The sequence below is a fragment of the Pseudophryne corroboree genome, chromosome 11, assembly GCF_028390025.1.
Source record: "Pseudophryne corroboree isolate aPseCor3 chromosome 11, aPseCor3.hap2, whole genome shotgun sequence".
Classification (NCBI taxonomy): domain Eukaryota; kingdom Metazoa; phylum Chordata; class Amphibia; order Anura; family Myobatrachidae; genus Pseudophryne; species Pseudophryne corroboree.
Window position 1 is genome coordinate 64,075,434 of NC_086454.1, and position 25,925 is coordinate 64,101,358.

Genomic DNA, 25,925 nt, shown 5'->3' on the forward strand with positions numbered 1-25,925 from the left:
ATTTTTACAGCAGAGCCCTTAATATAGGTTAAACCTTATTCCTGCATAATTTTCTTGTTTACATTACACTGACAGCAAACTCTAAATGGTGATGTTTGTAATATTTGCTGAGATTTGAAATTACTGTAACTCATGTAACATAGTCTGTCACCTCATTAAAGACAAGCATAGAACACATTTAGTGAAAATTAATACATTACTTTTACAGAGAAGGTCATGTTATTGGCCAGAAGTATTAAAAATCATTTTTGTTTGTGAGGTGGGTGATGGTGGATTTGTTCACAAGTTTCGGTTAAAATTAAATAAATGTTCCTAAAGCCAAGGATAATTGAAAGTCGACTTGCTATCAAGCTCGTGATTGTGAAAATGACACAATCTACAAGAACATAAAGAATTGACTTTGAAGTATAACAAGTGGTGTTGGAAATTTTGCCATACTGCATACCAATGAGACGAGGTGGCCGAGTGGTTAAGGCGATGGACTGCTAATCCATTGTGCTCTGCATGCATGGGTTCAAATCCCATCCTTGTCGTCACAATGCTCTTTAGGTAGAAGAGGCATTTTTACAAATACTGCTTAATAAACCAGCAAGTGAAGCTGACACAAAAATGGCCAAAATAAACAAGTCAAATCAAGAAGTCTACTTTAAGATGGTAAACATGAGCAAGTGTCTTGATATTTGAACATGCATTGTCAATACTACTATCTTAAATTTGTTTGGCAAATGCTTTATTTCCCCATGATGGTGGATTAACTCACAAGTATAGGTTAAAATAATTTATGTTTAGATAATAAAAAGTCTATGACATTTCTTGGGCTTTATTAAACTGATATGGGGTGCAGTTAAAAAAATTTTTAACAGCAGAGCCCTTAATATAGGTTAAACCTTATTCCTGCATAATTTTCTTGTTTACATTACAGTGACAGCAAACTCTAAATGGTGATGTTTGTAATATTTGCAGAGATTTGAAATTACTGTAACTCATGTAACATAGTCTGTCACTTCATTAAAGACAAGCATAGAACACATTTAGTGAAAATTAATACATTACTTTTACAGAGAAGGTCATGTTATTGGCCAGAAGTATTAAAAATCATTTTTGTTTGTGAGGTGGGTGATGGTGGATTTGTTCACAAGTTTCGGTTAAAATTAAATAAATGTTCCTAAAGCCAAGGATGGTTGAAAGTCGACTTGCTATCAAGCTCGTGATTGTGAAAATGACACAATCTACAAGAACATAAAGAATTGACTTTGAAGTATTACAAGTGGTGTTGGAAAGTTTGCCAGATTGCATACCAGTGAGACGAGGTGGCCGAGTGGTTAAGGCGATGGACTGCTAATCCATTGTGCTCAGCACGCATGGGTTCAAATCCCATCCTAGTCGTCATAATACTTTTTAGGTAGAAGAGGCATTTTTACAAATACTGCTACTGACACACAAATGGCCAAAATAAACAAGTCAAATCAAGAAGTCTACTTTAAGATGGTAAACATGAGCAAGTGTCTTGATATTTGAACATGCAATGTCAATACTACTATCTAGAATTTATTTTGCAAATGCTTTATTCCCCATGATGGTGGATTAGCTCACAAGTATAGGTTAAAATGATTTATGTTTAGATAATTAAAGTCTATGACATTTCTTGGGCTTTGTTAAACTGATATGGGATGCAGTTAAAAAATTTTTACAGCAGAGCCCTTAATATAGGTAAAACCTTATTCCTGCATAATTTTCTTGTTTACATTACACTGACAGCAAACTCTAAATGGTGATGTTTGTAATATTTGCTGAGATTTGAAATTACTGTAACTCATGTAACATAGTCTGTCACCTCATTAAAGACAAGCATAGAACACATTTAGTGAAAATTAATACATTACTTTTACAGAGAAGGTCATGTTATTGGCCAGAAGTATTAAAAATCATTTTTGTTTGTGAGGTGGGTGATGGTGGATTTGTTCACAAGTTTCGGTTAAAATTAAATAAATGTTCCTAAAGCCAAGGATGGTTGAAAGTCGACTTGCTATCAAGCTCGTGATTGTGAAAATGACACAATCTACAAGAACATAAAGAATTGACTTTGAAGTATAACAAGTGGTGTTGGAAATTTTGCCAGACTGCATACCAATGAGACGAGGTGGCCGAGTGGTTAAGGCGATGGACTGCTAATCCATTGTGCTCTGCATGCATGGGTTCAAATCCCATCCTTGTCGTCACAATGCTCTTTAGGTAGAAGAGGCATTTTTACAAATACTGCTTCATAAACCAGCAAGTGAAGCTGACACAAAAATGGCCAAAATAAACAAGTCAAATCAAGAAGTCTACTTTAAGATGGTAAACATGAGCAAGTGTCTTGATATTTGAACATGCATTGTCAATACTACTATCTTAAATTTGTTTGGCAAATGCTTTATTTCCCCATGATGGTGGATTACGTCACAAGTATAGGTTAAAATAATTTATGTTTAGATAATAAAAAGTCTATGACATTTCTTGGGCTTTATTAAACTGATATGGGGTGCAGTTAAAAAAATTTTAACAGCAGAGCCCTTAATGTAGGTTAAACCTTATTCCTGCATAATTTTCTTGTTTACATTACAGTGACAGCAAACTCTAAATGGTGATGTTTGTAATATTTGCTGAGATTTGAAATTACTGTAACTCATGTAACATAGTCTGTCACCTCATTAAAGACAAGCATAGAACACATTTAGTGAAAATTAATACATTACTTTTACAGAGAAGGTCATGTTATTGGCCAGAAGTATTAAAAATCATTTTTGTTTGTGAGGTGGGTGATGGTGGATTTGTTCACAAGTTTCGGTTAAAATTAAATAAATGTTCCTAAAGCCAAGGATGGTTGAAAGTCGACTTGCTATCAAGCTCGTGATTGTGAAAATGACACAATCTACAAGAACATAAAGAATTGACTTTGAAGTATAACTAGTGGTGTTGGAATGTTTGCCAGACTGCATACCAATGAGACGAGGTGGCCGAGTGGTTAAGGCGATGGACTGCTAATCCATTGTGCTCTGCACGCATGGGTTCAAATCCCATCCTCGTCATCACAATGCTTTTTAGGTAGAAGAGGCATTTTTACAAATACTGCTACTGACACACAAATGGCCAAAAAAAACAAGTCAAATCAAGAAGTCTACTTTAAGATGGTAAACATGAGCAAGTGTCTTGATATTTGAACATGCAATGTCAATACTACTATCTAGAATTTATTTTGCAAATGCTTTATTCCCCATGATGGTGGATTAGCTCACAAGTATAGGTTAAAATGATTTATGTTTAGATAATTAAAGTCTATGACATTTCTTGGGCTTTGTTAAACTGATATGGGATGCAGTTAAAAAAATTTTTACAGCAGAGCCCTTAATATAGGTTAAACCTTATTCCTGCATAATTTTCTTGTTTACATTACACTGACAGCAAACTCTAAATGGTGATGTTTGTAATATTTGCAGAGATTTGAAATTACTGTAACTCATGTAACATAGTCTGTCACCTCATTAAAGACAAGCATAGAACACATTTAGTGAAAATTAATACATTACTTTTACAGAGAAGGTCATGTTATTGGCCAGAAGTATTAAAAATCATTTTTGTTTGTGAGGTGGGTGATGGTGGATTTGTTCACAAGTTTCGGTTAAAATTAAATAAATGTTCCTAAAGCCAAGGATGGTTGAAAGTCGACTTGCTATCAAGCTCGTGATTGTGAAAATGACACAATCTACAAGAACATAAAGAATTGACTTTGAAGTATAACAAGTGCTGTTGGAAATTTGGCGAGCCTGCATACCAGTGAGACGAGGTTGCCGAGTGGTTAAGGCGATGGACTGGTAATCCATTGTGCTCTGCACGCATGGGTTCAAATCCCATCCTTGTCGTCACAATGCTCTTTAGGTAGAAGAGGCATTTTTACAAATACTGCTTCATAAACCAGCAAGTGAAGCTGACACAAAAATGGCCAAAATAAACAAGTCAAATCAAGAAGTCTACTTTAAGATGGTAAACATGAGCAAGTGTCTTGATATTTGAACATGCATTGTCAATACTACTATCTTAAATTTGTTTGGCAAATGCTTTATTTCCCCATGATGGTGGATTAACTCACAAGTATAGGTTAAAATAATTTATGTTTAGATAATAAAAAGTCTATGACATTTCTTGGGCTTTATTAAACTGATATGGGGTGCAGTTAAAATTTTTTACAGCAGAGCCCTTAATATAGGTTAAACCTTATTCCTGCATAATTTTCTTGTTTACATTACAGTGACAGCAAACTCTAAATGGTGATGTTTGTAATATTTGCAGAGATTTGAAATGACTGTAACTCATGTAACATAGTCTGTCACTTCCTTAAAGACAAGCATAGAACACATTTAGTGAAAATTAATACATTACTTTTACAGAGAAGGTCATGTTATTGGCCAGAAGTATTAAAAATCATTTTTGTTTGTGAGGTGGGTGATGGTGGATTTGTTCACAAGTTTCGGTTAAAATTAAATAAATGTTCCTAAAGCCAAGGATGGTTGAAAGTCGACTTGCTATCAAGCTCGTGATTGTGAAAATGACACAATCTACAAGAACATAAAGAATTGACTTTGAAGTATAACTAGTGGTGTTGGAATGTTTGCCATATTGCATACCAGTGAGACAAGGTGGCCGAGTGGTTAAGGCGATGGACTGCTCAATCCATTGTGCTCTGCACGCATGGGTTCAAATCCAATCCTCGTCGTCACAATGCTTCTTAGGTAGAAGAGCCATTTTTACAAATACTGCTACTGACACACAAATGGCCAAAATAAACAAGTCAAATCAAGAAGTCTACTTTAAGATGGTAAACATGAGCAAGTGTCTTGATATTTGAACATGCAATGTCAATACTACTATCTAGAATTTATTTTGCAAATGCTTTATCCCCCATGATGGTGGATTAGCTCACAAGTATAGGTTAAAATGATTTTATGTTTAGATAATTTAAAGTCTATGACATTTCTTGGGCTTTGTTAAACTGATATGGGATGCAGTTAAAACATTTTTACAGCAGAGCCCTTAATATAGGTTAAACCTTATTCCTGCATAATTTTCTTGTTTACATTACAGTGACAGCAAACTCTAAATGGTGATGTTTGTAATATTTGCAGAGATTTGAAATTACTGTAACTCATGTAACATAGTCTGTCACTTCATTAAAGACAAGCATAGAACACATTTAGTGAAAATTAATACATTACTTTTACAGAGAAGGTCATGTTATTGGCCAGAAGTATTAAAAATCATTTTTGTTTGTGAGGTGGGTGATGGTGGATTTGTTCACAAGTTTTGGTTAAAATTAAATAAATGTTCCTAAAGCCAAGGATGGTTGAAAGTCGACTTGCTATCAAGCTCGTGATTGTGAAAATGACACAATCTACAAGAACATAAAGAATTGACTTTGAAGTATTACAAGTGGTGTTGGAAAGTTTGCTAGATTGCATACTAGTGAGACGAGGTGACCGAGTGGTTAAGGCTGATGGACTGCTAATCCATTGTGCTCAGCACGCATGGGTTCGAATCCCATCCTTGTCGTCACAATACTTTTTAGGTAGAAGAGGCATTTTTACAAAAACTGCTACTGACACACAAATGGCCAAAATAAACAAGTCAAATCAAGAAGTCTACTTTAAGATGGTAAACATGAGCAAGTGTCTTGATATTTGAACATGCATTGTCAATACTACTATCTTGAATTTGTTTGGCAAATGCTTTATTTCCCCATGATGGTGGATTAGCTCACAAGTATAGGTTAAAATGATTTATGTTTAGATAATTAAAGTCTATGACATTTCTTGGGCTTTATTAAACTGATATGGGGTGCAGTTAAATTTTTTTACAGCAGAGCCCTTAATATAGGTTAAACCTTATTCCTGCATAATTTTCTAGCTTACATTACAGTGACAGCAAACTCTAAATGGTGATGTTTGTAATATTTGCAGAGATTTGAAATTACTGTAACTCATGTAACATAGTCTGTCACTTCCTTAAAGACAAGCATAGAACACATTTAGTGAAAATTAATACATTACTTTTACAGAGAAGGTCATGTTATTGGCCAGAAGTATTAAAAATCATTTTTGTTTGTGAGGTGGGTGATGGTGGATTTGTTCACAAGTTTCGGTTAAAATTAAATAAATGTTCCTAAAGCCAAGGATGGTTGAAAGTCGACTTGCTATCAAGCTCGTGATTGTGAAAATGACACAATCTACAAGAACATAAAGAATTGACTTTGAAGTATAACAAGTGGTGTTTGAAATTTTGCCAGACTGCATACCAGTGAGACGAGGTGGCCGAGTGGTTAAGGCGATGAACTGCTAATCCATTGTGCTCTGCACGCATGGGTTCAAATCCCATCCTTGTCGTCACGATGCTCTTTAGGTAGAAGAGGCATTTTTACAAATACTGCTTCATAAACCAGCAAGTGAAGCTGACACAAAAATGGCCAAAATAAACAAGTCAAATCAAGAAGTCTACTTTAAGATGGTAAACATGAGCAAGTGTCTTGATATTTGAACATGCATTGTCAATACTACTATCTTGAATTTGTTTGGCAAATGCTTTATTTCCCCATGATGGTGGATTAGCTCACAAGTATAGGTTAAAATGATTTATGTTTAGATAATTAAAGTCTATGACATTTCTTGGGCTTTATTAAACTGATATGGGGTGCAGTTAAATTTTTTTACAGCAGAGCCCTTAATATAGGTTAAACCTTATTCCTGCATAATTTTCTTGTTTACATTACAGTGACAGCAAACTCTAAATGGTGATGTTTGTAATATTTGCAGAGATTTGAAATTACTGTAACTCATGTAACATAGTCTGTCACTTCCTTAAAGACAAGCATAGAACACATTTAGTGAAAATTAATACATTACTTTTACAGAGAAGGTCATGCTATTGGCCAGAAGTATTAAAAATCATTTTTGTTTGTGAGGTGGGTGATGGTGGATTTGTTCACAAGTTTCGGTTAAAATTAAATAAATGTTCCTAAAGCCAAGGATGGTTGAAAGTCGACTTGCTATCAAGCTCGTGATTGTGAAAATGACACAATCTACAAGAACATAAAGAATTGACTTTGAAGTATAACTAGTAGTGTTGGAATGTTTGCCAGATTGCATACCAGTGAGACGAGGTGGCCGAGTGGTTAAGGCGATGGACTGCTAATCTATTGTGCTCTGCACGCATGGGTTCAAATCCCATCCTCGTCGTCACAATGCTTTTTAGGTAGAAGAGGCATTTTTACAAATACTGCTACTGACACACAAATGGCCAAAATAAACAATTCAAATCAAGAAGTCTACTTTAAGATGGTAAACATGAGCAAGTGTCTTGATATTTGAACATGCAATGTCAATACTACTATCTAGAATTTATTTTGCAAATGCTTTATCCCCCATGATGGTGGATTAGCTCACAAGTATAGGTTAAAATGATTTATGTTTAGATAATTTAAAGTCTATGACATTTCTTGGGCTCTGTTAAACTGATATGGGATGCAGTTAAAACATTTTTACAGCAGAGCCCTTAATATAGGTTAAACCTTATTCCTGCATAATTTTCTTGTTTACATTACAGTGACAGCAAACTCTAAATGGTGATGTTTGTAATATTTGCAGAGATTTGAAATTACTGTAACTCATGTAACATAGTCTGTCACTTCATTAAAGACAAGCATAGAACACATTTAGTGAAAATTAATACATTACTTTTACAGAGAAGGTCATGTTATTGGCCAGAAGTATTAAAAATCATTTTTGTTTGTGAGGTGGATGATGGTGAATTTGTTCACAAGTATCGGTTAAAATTAAATAAATGTTCCTAAAGCCAAGGATGGTTAAAAGTCGACTTGCTATCAAGCTCGTGATTGTGAAAATGACACAATCTACAAGAACATAAAGAATTGACTTTGAAGTATTACAAGTGGTGTTGGAAAGTTTGCGAGATTGCATACCAGTGAGACGAGGTGACCGAGTGGTTAAGGCGATGGACTGCTAATCCATTGTGCTCAGCACGCATGGGTTTGAATCCCATCCTTGTCGTCACAATACTTTTTAGGTAGAAGAGGCATTTTTACAAAAACTGCTACTGACACACAAATGGCCAAAATAAACAAGTCAAATCAAGAAGTCTACTTTAAGATGGTAAACATGAGCAAGTGTCTTGATATTTGAACATGCATTGTCAATACTACTATCTTGAATTTGTTTGGCAAATGCTTTATTTCCCCATGATGGTGGATTAGCTCACAAGTATAGGTTAAAATGATTTATGTTTAAATAATTAAAGTCTATGACATTTCTTGGGCTTTATTAAACTGATATGGGGTGCAGTTAAATTTTTTTACAGCAGAGCCCTTAATATAGGTTAAACCTTATTCCTGCATAATTTTCTTGTTTACATTACAGTGACAGCAAACTCTAAATGGTGATGTTTGTAATATTTGCAGAGATTTGAAATTACTGTAACTCATGTAACATAGTCTGTCACTTCCTTAAAGACAAGCATAGAACACATTTAGTGAAAATTAATACATTACTTTTACAGAGAAGGTCATGTTATTGGCCAGAAGTATTAAAAATCATTTTTGTTTGTGAGGTGGGTGATGGTGGATTTGTTCACAAGTTTCGGTTAAAATTAAATAAATGTTCCTAAAGCCAAGGATGGTTGAAAGTCGACTTGCTATCAAGCTCGTGATTGTGAAAATGACACAATCTACAAGAACATAAAGAATTGACTTTGAAGTATAACTAGTAGTGTTGGAATGTTTGCCAGATTGCATACCAGTGAGACGAGGTGGCCGAGTGGTTAAGGCGATGGACTGCTAATCTATTGTGCTCTGCACGCATGGGTTCAAATCCCATCCTCGTCGTCACAATGCTTTTTAGGTAGAAGAGGCATTTTTACAAATACTGCTACTGACACACAAATGGCCAAAATAAACAATTCAAATCAAGAAGTCTACTTTAAGATGGTAAACATGAGCAAGTGTCTTGATATTTGAACATGCAATGTCAATACTACTATCTAGAATTTATTTTGCAAATGCTTTATCCCCCATGATGGTGGATTAGCTCACAAGTATAGGTTAAAATGATTTATGTTTAGATAATTTAAAGTCTATGACATTTCTTGGGCTCTGTTAAACTGATATGGGATGCAGTTAAAACATTTTTACAGCAGAGCCCTTAATATAGGTTAAACCTTATTCCTGCATAATTTTCTTGTTTACATTACAGTGACAGCAAACTCTAAATGGTGATGTTTGTAATATTTGCAGAGATTTGAAATTACTGTAACTCATGTAACATAGTCTGTCACTTCATTAAAGACAAGCATAGAACACATTTAGTGAAAATTAATACATTACTTTTACAGAGAAGGTCATGTTATTGGCCAGAAGTATTAAAAATCATTTTTGTTTGTGAGGTGGATGATGGTGAATTTGTTCACAAGTATCGGTTAAAATTAAATAAATGTTCCTAAAGCAAAGGATGGTTAAAAGTCGACTTGCTATCAAGCTCGTGATTGTGAAAATGACACAATCTACAAGAACATAAAGAAATGACTTTGAAGTATAACAAGTGGTGTTGGAAATTTTGCCAGACTGCATACCAGTGAGACAAGGTGGCCGAGTGGTTAAGGCGATGGACTGCTAATCCATTGTGCTCTGCACACATGGGTTCAAATCCCATCCTTGTCGTCACAATGCTCTTTAGGTAGAAGAGGCATTTTTACAAATACTGCTTCATAAACCAGCAAGTGAAGCTGACACAAAAATGGCCAAATTAAACAAGTCAAATCAAGAAGTCTACTTTAAGATGGTAAACATGAGCAAGTGTCTTGATATTTGAACATGCATTGTCAATACTACTATCTTGAATTTGTTTGGCAAATGCTTTATTTCCCCATGATGGTGGATTAGCTCACAAGTATAGGTTAAAATGATTTATGTTTAGATAATTTAAAGTCTATGACATTTCTTGGGCTCTGTTAAACTGATATGGGATGCAGTTAAAACATTTTTACAGCAGAGCCCTTAATATAGGTTAAACCTTATTCCTGCATAATTTTCTTGTTTACATTACAGTGACAGCAAACTCTAAATGGTGATGTTTGTAATATTTGCAGAGATTTGAAATTACTGTAACTCATGTAACATAGTCTGTCACTTCATTAAAGACAAGCATAGAACACATTTAGTGAAAATTAATACATTACTTTTACAGAGAAGGTCATGTTATTGGCCAGAAGTATTAAAAATCATTTTTGTTTGTGAGGTGGGTGATGGTGGATTTGTTCACAAGTTTCGGTTAAAATTAAATAAATGTTCCTAAAGCCAAGGATGGTTGAAAGTCGACTTGCTATCAAGCTCGTGATTGTGAAAATGACACAATCTACAAGAACATAAAGAATTGACTTTGAAGTATAACTAGTGGTGTTGGAATGTTTGCCAGATTGCATACCAGTGAGACGAGGTGGCCGAGTGGTTAAGGCGATGGACTGCTAATCCATTGTGCTCTGCACGCATGGGTTCAAATCCCATCCTCGTCGTCACAATGCTTTTTAGGTAGAAGAGGCATTTTTACAAATACTGCTACTGACACACAAATGGCCAAAATAAACAATTCAAATCAAGAAGTCTACTTTAAGATGGTAAACATGAGCAAGTGTCTTGATATTTGAACATGCAATGTCAATACTACTATCTAGAATTTATTTTGCAAATGCTTTATCCCCCATGATGGTGGATTAGCTCACAAGTATAGGTTAAAATGATTTATGTTTAGATAATTTAAAGTCTATGACATTTCTTGGGCTCTGTTAAACTGATATGGGATGCAGTTAAAACATTTTTACAGCAGAGCCCTTAATATAGGTTAAACCTTATTCCTGCATAATTTTCTTGTTTACATTACAGTGACAGCAAACTCTAAATGGTGATGTTTGTAATATTTGCAGAGATTTGAAATTACTGTAACTCATGTAACATAGTCTGTCACTTCATTAAAGACAAGCATAGAACACATTTAGTGAAAATTAATACATTACTTTTACAGAGAAGGTCATGTTATTGGCCAGAAGTATTAAAAATCATTTTTGTTTGTGAGGTGGGTGATGGTGGATTTGTTCACAAGTTTCGGTTAAAATTAAATAAATGTTCCTAAAGCCAAGGATGGTTGAAAGTCGACTTGCTATCAAGCTCGTGATTGTGAAAATGACACAATCTACAAGAACATAAAGAATTGACTTTGAAGTATTACAAGTGGTGTTGGAAAGTTTGCCAGATTGCATACCAGTGAGACGAGGTGGCCGAGTGGTTAAGGCGATGGACTGCTAATCCATTGTGCACAGCACGCATGGGTTCAAATCCCATCCTAGTCGTCACAATCCTTTTTAGGTAGAAGAGGCATTTTTACAAATACTGCTACTGACACACAAATGGCCAAAATAAACAAGTCAAATCAAGAAGTCTACTTTAAGATGGTAAACATGAGCAAGTGTCTTGATATTTGAACATGCATTGTCAATACTACTATCTTGAATTTGTTTGGCAAATGCTTTATTTCCCCATGATGGTGGATTAACTCACAAGTATAGGTTAAAATAATATATGTTTAGATAATTAAAGTCTATGACATTTCTTGGGCTTTATTAAACTGATATGGGGTGCAGTTAAAATTTTTTACAGCAGAGCCCTTAATATAGGTTAAACCTTATTCCTGCATAATTTTCTTGTTTACATTACACTGACAGCAAACTCTAAATGGTGATGTTTGTAATATTTGCTGAGATTTGAAATTACTGTAACTCATGTAACATAGTCTGTCACTTCATTAAAGACAAGCATAGAACACATTTAGTGAAAATTAATACATTACTTTTACAGAGAAGGTCATGTTATTGGCCAGAAGTATTAAAAATAATTTTTGTTTGTGAGGTGGGTGATGGTGGATTTGTTCACAAGTTTCGGTTAAAATTAAATAAATGTTCCTAAAGCCAAGGATGGTTGAAAGTCGACTTGCTATCAAGCTCGTGATTGTGAAAATGACACAATCTACAAGAACATAAAGAATTGACTTTGAAGTATAACTAGTGGTGTTGGAATGTTTGCCATATTGCATACCAGTGAGACGAGGTGGCCGAGTGGTTAAGGTGATGGACTGCTAATCCATTGTGCTCTGCACGCATGGGTTCAAATCCCATCCTCGTCGTCACAATGCTTTTTAGGTAGAAGAGGCATTTTTACAAATACTGCTACTGACACACAAATGGCCAAAATAAACAATTCACATCAAGAAGTCTACTTTAAGATGGTAAACATGAGCAAGTGTCTTGATATTTGAACATGCAATGTCAATACTACTATCTAGAATTTATTTTGCAAATGCTTTATTCCCCATGATGGTGGATTAGCTCACAAGTATAGGTTAAAATGATTTATGTTTAGATAATTAAAGTCTATGACATTTCTTGGGCTTTGTTAAACTGATATGGGATGCAGTTAAAAAATTTTTTACAGCAGAGCCCTTAATATAGGTTAAACCTTATTCCTGCATAATTTTCTTGTTTACATTACACTGACAGCAAACTCTAAATGGTGATGTTTGTAATATTTGCTGAGATTTGAAATTACTGTAACTCATGTAACATAGTCTGTCACCTCATTAAAGACAAGCATAGAACACATTTAGTGAAAATTAATACATTACTTTTACAGAGAAGGTCATGTTATTGGCCAGAAGTATTAAAAATCATTTTTGTTTGTGAGGTGGGTGATGGTGGATTTGTTCACAAGTTTCGGTTAAAATTAAATAAATGTTCCTAAAGCCAAGGATGGTTGAAAGTCGACTTGCTATCAAGCTCGTGATTGTGAAAATGACACAATCTACAAGAACATAAAGAATTGACTTTGAAGTATAACAAGTGCTGTTGGAAATTTGGGCAGCCTACATACCAGTGAGACGAGGTTGCTGAGTGGTTAAGGCGATGGACTGGTAATCCATTGTGCTCTGCACGCATGGGTTCAAATCCCATCCTTGTCGTCACAATGCTCTTTAGGTAGAAGAGGCATTTTTACAAATTCTGCTACTGACACACAAATGGCCAAAATAAACAAGTCAAATCAAGAAGTCTACTTTAAGATGGTAAACATGAGCAAGTGTCTTGATATTTGAACATGCATTGTCAATACTACTATCTTAAATTTGTTTGGCAAATGCTTTATTTCCCCATGATGGTGGATTAACTCACAAGTATAGGTTAAAATAATTTATGTTTAGATAATAAAAAGTCTATGACATTTCTTGGGCTTTATTAAACTGATATGGGGTGCAGTTAAAAATTTTTACAGCAGAGCCCTTAATATAGGTTAAACCTTATTCCTGCATAATTTTCTTGTTTACATTACAGTGACAGCAAACTCTAAATGGTGATGTTTGTAATATTTGCAGAGATTTGAAATTACTGTAACTCATGTAACATAGTCTGTCACTTCATTAAAGACAAGCATAGAACACATTTAGTGAAAATTAATACATTACTTTTACAGAGAAGATCATGTTATTGGCCAGAAGTATTAAAAATCATTTTTGTTTGTGAGGTGGGTGATGGTGGATTTGTTCACAAGTTTTGGTTAAAATTAAATAAATGTTCCTAAAGCCAAGGATGGTTGAAAGTCGACTTGCTATCAAGCTCGTGATTGTGAAAATGACACAATCTACAAGAACATAAAGAATTGACTTTGAAGTATTACAAGTGGTGTTGGAAAGTTTGCGAGATTGCATACCAGTGAGACGAGGTGACCGAGTGGTTAAGGCGATGGACTGCTAATCCATTGTGCTCAGCACGCATGGGTTTGAATCCCATCCTTGTCGTCACAATACTTTTTAGGTAGAAGAGGCATTTTTACAAAAACTGCTACTGACACACAAATGGCCAAAATAAACAAGTCAAATCAAGAAGTCTACTTTAAGATGGTAAACATGAGCAAGTGTCTTGATATTTGAACATGCATTGTCAATACTACTATCTTGAATTTGTTTGGCAAATGCTTTATTTCCCCATGATGGTGGATTAGCTCACAAGTATAGGTTAAAATGATTTATGTTTAAATAATTAAAGTCTATGACATTTCTTGGGCTTTATTAAACTGATATGGGGTGCAGTTAAAAATTTTTACAGCAGAGCCCTTAATATAGGTTAAACCTTATTCCTGCATAATTTTCTTGTTTACATTACAGTGACAGCAAACTCTAAATGGTGATGTTTGTAATATTTGCAGAGATTTGAAATTACTGTAACTCATGTAACATAGTCTGTCACTTCCTTAAAGACAAGCATAGAACACATTTAGTGAAAATTAATACATTACTTTTACAGAGAAGGTCATGTTATTGGCCAGAAGTATTAAAAATCATTTTTGTTTGTGAGGTGGGTGATGGTGGATTTGTTCACAAGTTTCGGTTAAAATTAAATAAATGTTCCTAAAGCCAAGGATGGTTGAAAGTCGACTTGCTATCAAGCTCGTGATTGTGAAAATGACACAATCTACAAGAACATAAAGAATTGACTTTGAAGTATAACTAGTAGTGTTGGAATGTTTGCCAGATTGCATACCAGTGAGACGAGGTGGCCGAGTGGTTAAGGCGATGGACTGCTAATCTATTGTGCTCTGCACGCATGGGTTCAAATCCCATCCTCGTCGTCACAATGCTTTTTAGGTAGAAGAGGCATTTTTACAAATACTGCTTCATAAACCAGCAAGTGAAGCTGACACAAAAATGGCCAAAATAAACAAGTCAAATCAAGAAGCCTACTTTAAGATGGTAAACATGAGCAAGTGTCTTGATATTTGAACATGCATTGTCAATACTACTATCTTGAGTTTGTTTGGCAAATGCTTTATTTCCCCATGATGGTGGATTAGCTCACAAGTATAGGTTAAAATGATTTATGTTTAGATAATTAAAGTCTATGACATTTCTTGGGCTTTATTAAACTGATATGGGGTGCAGTTAAAATTTTTTACAGCAGAGCCCTTAATATAGGTTAAACCTTATTCCTGCATAATTTTCTTGTTTACATTACAGTGACAGCAAACTCTAAATGGTGATGTTTGTAATATTTGCAGAGATTTGAAATTACTGTAACTCATGTAACATAGTCTATCACTTCCTTAAAGACAAGCATAGAACACATTTAGTGAAAATTAATACATTACTTTTACAGAGAAGGTCATGTTATTGGCCAGAAGTATTAAAAATCATTTTTGTTAGTGAGGTGGGTGATGGTGGATTTGTTCACAAGTTTCGGTTAAAATTAAATAAATGTTCCTAAAGCCAAGGATGGTTGAAAGTCGACTTGCTATCAAGCTCGTGATTGTGAAAATGACACAATCTACAAGAACATAAAGAATTGACTTTGAAGTATAACTAGTGGTGTTGGAATGCTTGCCATATTGCATACCAGTGAGACGAGGTGGCCGAGTGGTTAAGGTGATGGATTGCTAATCCATTGTGCCCTGCACGCATGGGTTCAAATCCCATCCTTGTCGTCACAATGCTTTTTAGGTAGAAGAGGCATTTTTACAAATACTGCTACTGACACACAAATGGCCAAAATAAACAAGTCAAATCAAGAAGTCTACTTTAAGATGGTAAACATGAGCAAGTGTCTTGATATTTGAACATGCAATGTCAATTCTACTATCTAGAATTTATTTTGCAAATGCTTTATCCCCCATGATGGTGGATTTGCTCACAAGTATAGGTTAAAATTATTTATGTTTAGATAATTTAAAGTCTATGACATTTCTTGGGCTCTGTTAAACTGATATGGGATGCAGTTAAAACATTTTTACAGCAGAGCCCTTAATATAGGTTAAACCTTATTCCTGCATAATTTTCTTGTTTACATTACAGTGACAGCAAACTCTAAATGGTGATGTTTGTAATATTTGCAGAGATTTGAAATTACTGTAACTCATGTAACATGGGGGCAGATTTATTAAGCCTGGTGAAGTGAAAAATTACACGGTGATAAAGTACCAGCCAATCGGCTCCTAACTTCCATGTCACAGGCTGGGTTTGAAAAATGACAGTTAGGAGGTGACTGGCTGGTGCTTTATCTCCTTCCACTTTATCACTTCACCAGGCTTAATAAATCTTCCCCATAGTCTGTCACTTCATTAAAGACAAGCATAGAACACATTTAGTGAAAATTAATACATTACTTTTACAGAGAAGGTCATGTTATTGGCCAGAAGTATTAAAAATCATTTTTGTTTGTGAGGTGGGTGATGGTGGATTTGTTCACAAGTTTCGGTTAAAATTAAATAAATGTTCCTAAAGCCAAGGATGGTTGAAAGTCGACTTGCTATCAGGCTCGTGATTGTGAAAATGACACAATCTACAAGAACATAAAGAATTGACTCTGAAGTTTAACAAGTGGTGTTGGAATGTTTGCCAGATTGCATACCAGTGAGACGAGGTGGCCGAGTGGTTAAGGCGATGGACTGCTAATCCATTGTGCTCTGCACGCATGGGTTCAAATCCCATCCTTGTCGTCACAATGCTCTTTAGGTAGAAGAGGCATTTTTACAAATACTGCTTCATAAACCAGCAAGTGAAGCTGACACAAAAATGGCCAAAATAAACAAGTCAAATCAAGAAGTCTACTTTAAGATGGTAAACATGAGCAAGTGTCTTGATATTTGAACATGCAATGTCAATACTACTATCTAGAATTTATTTTGCAAATGCTTTATCCCCCATGATGGTGGATTAGCTCACAAGTATAGGTTAAAATTATTTATGTTTAGATAATTAAAAGTCTATGACATTTCTTGGGCTTTGTTAAACTGATATAGGATGCAGTTAAAACATTTTTACAGCAGAGCCCTTAATATAGGTTAAACCTTATTCCTGCATAATTTTCTTGTTTACATTACAGTGACAGCAGACTCTAAATGGTGATGTTTGTAATATTTGCAGAGATTTGAAATTACTGTAACTCATGTAACATAGTCTGTCACTTCATTAAAGACAAGCATAGAACACATTTAGTGAAAATTAATACATTACTTTTACAGAGAAGGTCATGTTATTGGCCAGAAGTATTAAAAATCATTTTTGTTTGTGAGGTGGGTGATGGTGGATTTGTTCACAAGTTTCGGTTAAAATTAAATAAATGTTCCTAAAGCCAAGGATGGTTGAAAGTCGACTTGCTATCAAGCTCGTGATTGTGAAAATGACACAATCTACAAGAACATAAAGAATTGACTTTGAAGTATAACAAGTGGTGTTGGAAAGTTTGCCAGATTGCATACCAGTGAGACGAGGTGGCTGAGTGGTTAAGGCAATGGACTGCTAATCCATTGTGCTCAGCACGCATGGGTTCAAATCCTATCCTAGTCGTCACAATACTTTTTAGGTAGAAGAGGCATTTTTACAAATACTGCTACTGACACACAAATGGCCAAAATAAACAAGTCAAATCAAGAAGTCTACTTTAAGATGGTAAACATGAGCAAGTGTCTTGATATTTGAACATGCATTGTCAATACTACTATCTTGAATTTGTTTGGCAAATGCTTTATTTCCCCGTGATGGTGGATTAACTCACAAGTATAGGTTAAAATAATTTATGTTTAGATAATTAAAGTCTATGACATTTCTTGGGTTTTATTAAACTGATATGGGGTGCAGTTAATTTTTTTTACAGCAGAGCCCTTAATATAGGTTTAACCTTATTCCTGCATAATTTTCTTGTTTACATTACAGTGACAGCAAACTCTAAATGGTGATGTTTGTAATATTTGCAGAGATTTGAAATTACTGTAACTCATGTAACATAGTCTGTCACTTCATTAAAGACAAGCATAGAACACATTTAGTGAAAATTAATACATTACTTTTACAGAGAAGGTCATGTTATTGGCCAGAAGTATTAAAAATCATTTTTGTTTGTGAGGTGGATGATGGTGAATTTGTTCACAAGTATCGGTTAAAATTAAATAAATGTTCCTAAAGCCAAGGATGGTTGAAAGTCGACTTACTATCAAGCTCGTGATTGTGAAAATGACACAATCTACAAGAACATAAAGAATTGACTCTGAAGTTTAACAAGTGGTGTTGGAAATTTTGCCAGACTGCATACCAGTGAGACAAGGTGGCCGAGTGGTTAAGGCGATGGACTGCTAATCCATTGTGCTCTGCACGCATGGGTTCAAATCCCATCCTTGTCGTCACAATGCTCTTTAGGTAGAAGAGGCATTTTTACAAATACTGCTTCATAAACCAGCAAGTGAAGCTGACACAAAAATGGCCAAAATAAACAAGTCAAATCAAGAAGTCTACTTTAAGATGGTAAACATGAGCAAGTGTCTTGATATTTGAACATGCAATGTAAATACTACTATCTAGAATTTGTTTGGCAAATGCTTTATTTCCCCATGATGGTGGATTAGCTCACAAGTATAGGTTAAAATGATTTCTGTTTAGATAATTAAAGTCTATGACATTTCTTGGGCTTTGTTAAACTGATATGGGATGCAGTTAAAAATTTTTTACAGCAGAGCCCTTAATATAGGTTAAACCTTATTCCTGCATAATTTTCTTGTTTACATTACACTGACAGCAAACTCTAAATGGTGATGTTTGTAATATTTGCTGAGATTTGAAATTACTGTAACTCATGTAACATAGTCTGTCACCTCATTAAAGACAAGCATAGAACACATTTAGTGAAAATTAATACATTACTTTTACAGAGAAGGTCATGTTATTGGCCAGAAGTATTAAAAATAATTTTTGTTTGTGAGGTGGGTGATGGTGGATTTGTTCACAAGTTTCGGTTAAAATTAAATAAATGTTCCTAAAGCCAAGGATGGTTGAAAGTCGACTTGCTATCAAGCTCGTGATTGTGAAAATGACACAATCTACAAGAACATAAAGAATTGACTTTGAAGTATAACTAGTGGTGTTGGAATGTTTGCCATATTGCATACCAGTGAGACGAGGTGGCCGAGTGGTTAAGGCGATGGACTGCTAATCCATTGTGCTCTGTACGCATGGGTTCAAATCCCATCCTCGTCGTCACAATGCTTTTTAGGTAGAAGAGGCATTTTTACAAATACTGCTACTGACACACAAATGGCCAAAATAAACAATTCAAATCAAGAAGTCTTCTTTAAGATGGTAAACATGAGCAAGTGTCTTGATATTTGAACATGCAATGTCAATACTACTATCTAGAATTTATTTTGCAAATGCTTTATCCCCCATGATGGTGGATTAGCTCACAAGTATAGGTTAAAATGATTTATGTTTAGATAATTTAAAGTCTATGACATTTCTTGGGCTCTGTTAAACTGATATGGGATTCAGTTAAAACATTTTTACAGCAGAGCCCTTAATATAGGTTAAACCTTATTCCTGCATAATTTTCTTGTTTACATTACAGTGACAGCAAACTCTAAATGGTGATGTTTGTAATATTTGCAGAGATTTGAAATTACTGTAACTCATGTAACATAGTCTGTCACTTCATTAAAGACAAGCATAGAACACATTTAGTGAAAATTAATACATTACTTTTACAGAGAAGGTCATGTTATTGGCCAGAAGTATTAAAAATCATTTTTGTTTGTGAGGTGGGTGATGGTGGATTTGTTCACAAGTTTCGGTTAAAATTAAATAAATGTTCCTAAAGCCAAGGATGGTTGAAAGTCGACTTGCTATCAAGCTCGTGATTGTGAAAATGACACAATCTACAAGAACATAAAGAATTGACTTTGAAGTATAACAAGTGGTGTTGGAACGTTTGCCAGATTGCATACCAGTGAGACGAGGTGGCTGAGTGGTTAAGGCAATGGACTGCTAATCCATTGTGCTCAGCACGCATGGGTTCAAATCCTATCCTAGTCGTCACAATACTTTTTAGGTAGAAGAGGCATTTTTACAAATACTGCTACTGACACACAAATGGCCAAAATAAACAAGTCAAATCAAGAAGTCTACTTTAAGATGGTAAACATGAGCAAGTGTCTTGATATTTGAACATGCATTGTCAATACTACTATCTTGAATTTGTTTGGCAAATGCTTTATTTCCCCGTGATGGTGGATTAACTCACAAGTATAGGTTAAAATAATTTATGTTTAGATAATTAAAGTCTATGACATTTCTTGGGTTTTATTAAACTGATATGGGGTGCAGTTAATTTTTTTTACAGCAGAGCCCTTAATATAGGTTTAACCTTATTCCTGCATAATTTTCTTGTTTACATTACAGTGACAGCAAACTCTAAATGGTGATGTTTGTAATATTTGCAGAGATTTGAAATTACTGTAACTCATGTAACATAGTCTGTCACTTCATTAAAGACAAGCATAGAACACATTTAGTGAAAATTAATACATTACTTTTACAGAGAAGGTCATGTTATTGGCCAGAAGTATTAAAAATCATTTTTGTTTGTGAGGTGGATGATGGTGAATTTGTTCACAAGTATCGGTTAAAATTAAATAAATGTTCCTAAAGCCAAGGATGGTTGAAAGTCGACTTACTATCAAGCTCGTGATTGTGAAAATGACACAATCTACAAGAACATAAAGAATTGACTCTGAAGTTTAACAAGTGGTGTTGGAAATTTTGCCAGACTGCATACCAGTGAGACAAGGTGGCCGAGTGGTTAAGGCGATGGACTGCTAATCCATTGTGCTCTGCACGCATGGGTTCAAATCCCATCCTTGTCGTCACAATGCTCTTTAGGTAGAAGAGGCATTTTTACAAATACTGCTTCATAAACCAGCAAGTGAAGCTGACACAAAAATGGCCAAAATAAACAAGTCAAATCAAGAAGTCTACTTTAAGATGGTAAACATGAGCAAGTGTCTTGATATTTGAACATGCAATGTAAATACTACTATCTAGAATTTGTTTGGCAAATGCTTTATTTCCCCATGATGGTGGATTAGCTCACAAGTATAGGTTAAAATGATTTCTGTTTAGATAATTAAAGTCTATGACATTTCTTGGGCTTTGTTAAACTGATATGGGATGCAGTTAAAAAAATTTTACAGCAGAGCCCTTAATATAGGTTAAACCTTATTCCTGCATAATTTTCTTGTTTACATTACACTGACAGCAAACTCTAAATGGTGATGTTTGTAATATTTGCTGAGATTTGAAATTACTGTAACTCATGTAACATAGTCTGTCACCTCATTAAAGACAAGCATAGAACACATTTAGTGAAAATTAATACATTACTTTTACAGAGAAGGTCATGTTATTGGCCAGAAGTATTAAAAATAATTTTTGTTTGTGAGGTGGGTGATGGTGGATTTGTTCACAAGTTTCGGTTAAAATTAAATAAATGTTCCTAAAGCCAAGGATGGTTGAAAGTCGACTTGCTATCAAGCTCGTGATTGTGAAAATGACACAATCTACAAGAACATAAAGAATTGACTTTGAAGTATAACTAGTGGTGTTGGAATGTTTGCCATATTGCATACCAGTGAGACGAGGTGGCCGAGTGGTTAAGGCGATGGACTGCTAATCCATTGTGCTCTGTACGCATGGGTTCAAATCCCATCCTCGTCTTCACAATGCTTTTTAGGTAGAAGAGGCATTTTTACAAATACTGCTACTGACACACAAATGGCCAAAATAAACAATTCAAATCAAGAAGTCTTCTTTAAGATGGTAAACATTAGCAAGTGTCTTGATATTTGAACATGCAATGTCAATACTACTATCTAGAATTTATTTTGCAAATGCTTTATCCCCCATGATGGTGGATTAGCTCACAAGTATAGGTTAAAATGATTTATGTTTAGATAATTTAAAGTCTATGACATTTCTTGGGCTCTGTTAAACTGATATGGGATTCAGTTAAAACATTTTTACAGCAGAGCCCTTAATATAGGTTAAACCTTATTCCTGCATAATTTTCTTGTTTACATTACAGTGACAGCAAACTCTAAATGGTGATGTTTGTAATATTTGCAGAGATTTGAAATTACTGTAACTCATGTAACATAGTCTGTCACTTCATTAAAGACAAGCATAGAACACATTTAGTGAAAATTAATACATTACTTTTACAGAGAAGGTCATGTTATTTGCCAGAAGTATTAAAAATCATTTTTGTTTGTGAGGTGGGTGATGGTGGATTTGTTCACAAGTTTCGGTTAAAATTAAATAAATGTTCCTAAAGCCAAGGATGGTTGAAAGTCGACTTGCTATCAAGCTCGTGATTGTGAAAATGACACAATCTACAAGAACATAAAGAATTGACTTTGAAGTATTACAAGTGGTGTTGGAAAGTTTGCCAGATTGCATACCAGTGAGACGAGGTGGCTGAGTGGTTAAGGCAATGGACTGCTAATCCATTGTGCTCAGCACGCATGGGTTCAAATCCCATCCTAGTCGTCACAATACTTTTTAGGTAGAAGAGGCATTTTTACAAATACTGCTACTGACACACAAATGGCCAAAATAAACAAGTCAAATCAAGAAGTCTACTTTAAGATGGTAAACATGAGCAAGTGTCTTGATATTTGAACATGCAATGTCAATACTACTATCTAGAATTTATTTTGCAAATGCTTTATTCCCCATGATGGTGGATTAGCTCACAAGTATAGGTTAAAATGATTTATGTTTAGATAATTAAAGTCTATGACATTTCTTGGGCTTTGTTAAACTGATATGGGATGCAGTTAAAAATTTTTTACAGCAGAGCCCTTAATATAGGTTAAACCTTATTCCTGCATAATTTTCTTGTTTACATTACACTGACAGCAAACTCTAAATGGTGATGTTTGTAATATTTGCTGAGATTTGAAATTACTGTAACTCATGTAACATAGTCTGTCACCTCATTAAAGACAAGCATAGAACACATTTAGTGAAAATTAATACATTACTTTTACAGAGAAGGTCATGTTATTGGCCAGAAGTATTAAAAATAATTTTTGTTTGTGAGGTGGGTGATGGTGGATTTGTTCACAAGTTTCGGTTAAAATTAAATAAATGTTCCTAAAGCCAAGGATGGTTGAAAGTCGACTTGCTATCAAGCTCGTGATTGTGAAAATGACACAATCTACAAGAACATAAAGAATTGACTTTGAAGTATAACAAGTGGTGTTGGAAATTTTGCCAGACCGCATACCAGTGGGACGAGGTGGCCGAGTGGTTAAGGCGATGGACTGCTAATCCATTGTGCTCTGCACGCGTGGGTTGAAATCCCATCCTTGTCGTCACAATGCTCTTTAGGTAGAAGAGGCATTTTTACAAATACTGCTTCATAAACCAGCAAGTGAAGCTGACACAAAAATGGCCAAAATAAACAAGTCAAATCAAGAAGTCTACTTTAAGATGGTAAACATGAGCAAGTGTCTTGATATTTGAACATGCATTGTCAATACTACTATCTTAAATTTGTTTGGCAAATGCTTTATTTCCCCATGATGGTGGATTAACTCACAAGTATAGGTTAAAATAATTTATGTTTAGATAATAAAAAGTCTATGACATTTCTTGGGCTTTATTAAACTGATATGGGGTGCAGTTAAAAAAATTTTAACAGCAGAGCCCTTAATATAGGTTAAACCTTATTCCTGAATAATTTTCTTGATTACATTACAGTGACAGCAAACTCTAAATGGTGATGTTTGTAATATTTGCTGAGATTTGAAATTACTGTAACTCATGTAACATAGTCTGTCACCTCATTAAAGACAAGCATAGAACACATTTAGTGAAAATTAATACATTACTTTTACAGAGAAGGTCATGTTATTGGCCAGAAGTATTAAAAATCATTTTTGTTTGTGAGGTGGGTGATGGTGGATTTGTTCACAAGTTTCGGTTAAAATTAAATAAATGTTCCTAAAGCCAAGGATGGTTGAAAGTCGACTTGCTATCAAGCTCGTGATTGTGAAAATGACACAATCTACAAGAACATAAAGAATTGACTTTGAAGTATAACTAGTGGTGTTGGAATGTTTGCTATATTGCATACCAGCGAGATGAGGTGGCCGAGTGGTTAAGGCGATAGACTTCTAATCCATTGTGATCTGCACACATGGGTTCAAATCCCATCCTCGTCGTCACAATGCTCTTTAGGTAGAAGAGGCATTTTTACAAATACTGCTTCATAAACCAGCAAGTGAAGCTGACACAAAAATGGCCAAAATAAACAAGTCAAATCAAGAAGTCTACTTTAAGATGGTAAACATGAGCAAGTGTCTTGATATTTGAACATGCAATGTCAATACTACTATCTTAAATTTGTTTGGCAAATGCTTTTTTTCCCCATGATGGTGGATTAACTCACAAGTATAGGTTAAAATAATTTATGTTTAGATAATAAAAAGTCTATGACATTTCTTGGGCTTTATTAAACTGATATGGGGTGCAGTTAAAATTTTTTACAGCAGAGCCCTTAATATAGGTTAAACCTTATTCCTGCATAATTTTCTTGTTTACATTACAGTGACAGCAAACTCTAAATGGTGATGTTTGTAATATTTGCAGAGATTTGAAATTACTGTAACTCATGTAACATAGTCTGTCACTTCCTTAAAGACAAGCATAGAACACATTTAGTGAAAATTAATACATTACTTTTACAGAGAAGGTCATGTTATTGGCCAGAAGTATTAAAAATCATTTTTGTTTGTGAGGTGGGTGATGGTGGATTTGTTCACAAGTTTCGGTTAAAATTAAATAAATGTTCCTAAAGCCAAGGATGGTTGAAAGTCGACTTGCTATCAAGCTCGTGATTGTGAAAATGACACAATCTACAAGAACATAAAGAATTGACTTTGAAGTATAACTAGTGGTGTTGGAATGTTTGCCATATTGCATATCAGTGAGACAAGGTGGCCGAGTGATTAAGGCGATGGACTGCTAATCCATTGTGCTATGCACGCATGGGTTCAAATCCAATCCTCGTCGTCACAATGCTTCTTAGGTAGAAGAGGCATTTTTACAAATACAGCTACTGACACACAAATGGCCAAAATAAACAAGTCAAATCAAGAAGTCTACTTTAAGATGGTAAACATGAGCAAGTGTCTTGATATTTGAACATGCAATGTCAATACTACTATCTAGAATTTATTTTGCAAATGCTTTATTCCCCATGATGGTGGATTAGCTCACAAGTATAGGTTAAAATGATTTATGTTTAGATAATTAAAGTCTATGACATTTCTTGGGCTTTGTTAAACTGATATGGGATGCAGTTAAAAAATTTTACAGCAGAGCCCTTAATATAGGTTAAACCTTATTCCTGCATAATTTTCTTGTTTACATTACACTGACAGCAAACTCTAAATGGTGATGTTTGTAATATTTGCTGAGATTTGAAATTACTGTAACTCATGTAACATAGTCTGTCACCTCATTAAAGACAAGCATAGAACACATTTAGTGAAAATTAATACATTACTTTTACAGAGAAGGTCATGTTATTGGCCAGAAGTATTAAAAATCATTTTTGTTTGTGAGGTGGGTGATGGTGGATTTGTTCACAAGTTTCGGTTAAAATTAAATAAATGTTCCTAAAGGATGGTTGAAAGTCGACTTGCTATCAAGCTCGTGATTGTGAAAATGACACAATCTACAAGAACATAAAGAATTGACTTTGAAGTATAACAAGTGCTGTTGGAAATTTGGCCAGCCTGCATACCAGTGAGACGAGGTTGCCGAGTGGTTAAGGCGATGGACTGGTAATCCATTGTGCTCTGCACGCATGGGTTCAAATCCCATCCTTGTCGTCACAATGCTCTTTAGGTAGAAGAGGCATTTTTACAAATACTGCTTCATAAACCAGCAAGTGAAGCTGACACAAAAATG

The 25,925-nt window shown here is 34.8% G+C and overlaps 30 non-coding genes across 30 annotated transcripts; all 30 read left to right on the forward strand.

Annotated features, from left to right (window-relative positions):
- The first annotated feature begins 451 nt into the window (after window positions 1–451).
- On the forward strand, window positions 452–533 carry TRNAS-GCU (transfer RNA serine (anticodon GCU)). The gene has a single exon. It is a non-coding gene; the product is annotated as a tRNA-Ser (tRNA).
- A 771-nt stretch (window positions 534–1,304) lies between these two features.
- On the forward strand, window positions 1,305–1,386 carry TRNAS-GCU (transfer RNA serine (anticodon GCU)). The gene has a single exon. It is a non-coding gene; the product is annotated as a tRNA-Ser (tRNA).
- Window positions 1,387–2,134: 748 nt separating this feature from the next.
- TRNAS-GCU (transfer RNA serine (anticodon GCU)) lies at window positions 2,135–2,216 on the forward strand. Its single transcript has one exon. It is a non-coding gene; the product is annotated as a tRNA-Ser (tRNA).
- Window positions 2,217–2,986: 770 nt separating this feature from the next.
- On the forward strand, window positions 2,987–3,068 carry TRNAS-GCU (transfer RNA serine (anticodon GCU)). Its single transcript has one exon. It is a non-coding gene; the product is annotated as a tRNA-Ser (tRNA).
- Window positions 3,069–3,817: 749 nt separating this feature from the next.
- On the forward strand, window positions 3,818–3,899 carry TRNAT-GGU (transfer RNA threonine (anticodon GGU)). The gene has a single exon. It is a non-coding gene; the product is annotated as a tRNA-Thr (tRNA).
- Window positions 3,900–5,500: 1,601 nt separating this feature from the next.
- Window positions 5,501–5,583, forward strand: TRNAS-GCU (transfer RNA serine (anticodon GCU)). Its single transcript has one exon. It is a non-coding gene; the product is annotated as a tRNA-Ser (tRNA).
- Window positions 5,584–6,331: 748 nt separating this feature from the next.
- Window positions 6,332–6,413, forward strand: TRNAS-GCU (transfer RNA serine (anticodon GCU)). Its single transcript has one exon. It is a non-coding gene; the product is annotated as a tRNA-Ser (tRNA).
- Window positions 6,414–7,180: 767 nt separating this feature from the next.
- Window positions 7,181–7,262, forward strand: TRNAS-GCU (transfer RNA serine (anticodon GCU)). The gene has a single exon. It is a non-coding gene; the product is annotated as a tRNA-Ser (tRNA).
- Window positions 7,263–8,011: 749 nt separating this feature from the next.
- TRNAS-GCU (transfer RNA serine (anticodon GCU)) lies at window positions 8,012–8,093 on the forward strand. The gene has a single exon. It is a non-coding gene; the product is annotated as a tRNA-Ser (tRNA).
- A 748-nt stretch (window positions 8,094–8,841) lies between these two features.
- On the forward strand, window positions 8,842–8,923 carry TRNAS-GCU (transfer RNA serine (anticodon GCU)). The gene has a single exon. It is a non-coding gene; the product is annotated as a tRNA-Ser (tRNA).
- A 749-nt stretch (window positions 8,924–9,672) lies between these two features.
- On the forward strand, window positions 9,673–9,754 carry TRNAS-GCU (transfer RNA serine (anticodon GCU)). Its single transcript has one exon. It is a non-coding gene; the product is annotated as a tRNA-Ser (tRNA).
- A 769-nt stretch (window positions 9,755–10,523) lies between these two features.
- TRNAS-GCU (transfer RNA serine (anticodon GCU)) lies at window positions 10,524–10,605 on the forward strand. The gene has a single exon. It is a non-coding gene; the product is annotated as a tRNA-Ser (tRNA).
- A 749-nt stretch (window positions 10,606–11,354) lies between these two features.
- TRNAS-GCU (transfer RNA serine (anticodon GCU)) lies at window positions 11,355–11,436 on the forward strand. The gene has a single exon. It is a non-coding gene; the product is annotated as a tRNA-Ser (tRNA).
- A 748-nt stretch (window positions 11,437–12,184) lies between these two features.
- Window positions 12,185–12,266, forward strand: TRNAS-GCU (transfer RNA serine (anticodon GCU)). Its single transcript has one exon. It is a non-coding gene; the product is annotated as a tRNA-Ser (tRNA).
- Window positions 12,267–13,015: 749 nt separating this feature from the next.
- TRNAT-GGU (transfer RNA threonine (anticodon GGU)) lies at window positions 13,016–13,097 on the forward strand. The gene has a single exon. It is a non-coding gene; the product is annotated as a tRNA-Thr (tRNA).
- A 749-nt stretch (window positions 13,098–13,846) lies between these two features.
- Window positions 13,847–13,928, forward strand: TRNAS-GCU (transfer RNA serine (anticodon GCU)). The gene has a single exon. It is a non-coding gene; the product is annotated as a tRNA-Ser (tRNA).
- Window positions 13,929–14,676: 748 nt separating this feature from the next.
- Window positions 14,677–14,758, forward strand: TRNAS-GCU (transfer RNA serine (anticodon GCU)). The gene has a single exon. It is a non-coding gene; the product is annotated as a tRNA-Ser (tRNA).
- Window positions 14,759–15,525: 767 nt separating this feature from the next.
- TRNAS-GCU (transfer RNA serine (anticodon GCU)) lies at window positions 15,526–15,607 on the forward strand. Its single transcript has one exon. It is a non-coding gene; the product is annotated as a tRNA-Ser (tRNA).
- A 929-nt stretch (window positions 15,608–16,536) lies between these two features.
- Window positions 16,537–16,618, forward strand: TRNAS-GCU (transfer RNA serine (anticodon GCU)). Its single transcript has one exon. It is a non-coding gene; the product is annotated as a tRNA-Ser (tRNA).
- A 768-nt stretch (window positions 16,619–17,386) lies between these two features.
- TRNAS-GCU (transfer RNA serine (anticodon GCU)) lies at window positions 17,387–17,468 on the forward strand. Its single transcript has one exon. It is a non-coding gene; the product is annotated as a tRNA-Ser (tRNA).
- A 748-nt stretch (window positions 17,469–18,216) lies between these two features.
- Window positions 18,217–18,298, forward strand: TRNAS-GCU (transfer RNA serine (anticodon GCU)). The gene has a single exon. It is a non-coding gene; the product is annotated as a tRNA-Ser (tRNA).
- Window positions 18,299–19,066: 768 nt separating this feature from the next.
- On the forward strand, window positions 19,067–19,148 carry TRNAS-GCU (transfer RNA serine (anticodon GCU)). Its single transcript has one exon. It is a non-coding gene; the product is annotated as a tRNA-Ser (tRNA).
- A 749-nt stretch (window positions 19,149–19,897) lies between these two features.
- TRNAS-GCU (transfer RNA serine (anticodon GCU)) lies at window positions 19,898–19,979 on the forward strand. The gene has a single exon. It is a non-coding gene; the product is annotated as a tRNA-Ser (tRNA).
- A 748-nt stretch (window positions 19,980–20,727) lies between these two features.
- Window positions 20,728–20,809, forward strand: TRNAS-GCU (transfer RNA serine (anticodon GCU)). The gene has a single exon. It is a non-coding gene; the product is annotated as a tRNA-Ser (tRNA).
- Window positions 20,810–21,577: 768 nt separating this feature from the next.
- TRNAS-GCU (transfer RNA serine (anticodon GCU)) lies at window positions 21,578–21,659 on the forward strand. Its single transcript has one exon. It is a non-coding gene; the product is annotated as a tRNA-Ser (tRNA).
- A 749-nt stretch (window positions 21,660–22,408) lies between these two features.
- On the forward strand, window positions 22,409–22,490 carry TRNAS-GCU (transfer RNA serine (anticodon GCU)). The gene has a single exon. It is a non-coding gene; the product is annotated as a tRNA-Ser (tRNA).
- A 748-nt stretch (window positions 22,491–23,238) lies between these two features.
- Window positions 23,239–23,320, forward strand: TRNAS-GCU (transfer RNA serine (anticodon GCU)). The gene has a single exon. It is a non-coding gene; the product is annotated as a tRNA-Ser (tRNA).
- Window positions 23,321–24,090: 770 nt separating this feature from the next.
- On the forward strand, window positions 24,091–24,172 carry TRNAR-UCU (transfer RNA arginine (anticodon UCU)). Its single transcript has one exon. It is a non-coding gene; the product is annotated as a tRNA-Arg (tRNA).
- Window positions 24,173–24,940: 768 nt separating this feature from the next.
- TRNAS-GCU (transfer RNA serine (anticodon GCU)) lies at window positions 24,941–25,022 on the forward strand. Its single transcript has one exon. It is a non-coding gene; the product is annotated as a tRNA-Ser (tRNA).
- A 742-nt stretch (window positions 25,023–25,764) lies between these two features.
- TRNAT-GGU (transfer RNA threonine (anticodon GGU)) lies at window positions 25,765–25,846 on the forward strand. Its single transcript has one exon. It is a non-coding gene; the product is annotated as a tRNA-Thr (tRNA).
- The last annotated feature ends 79 nt before the right edge of the window (window positions 25,847–25,925 follow it).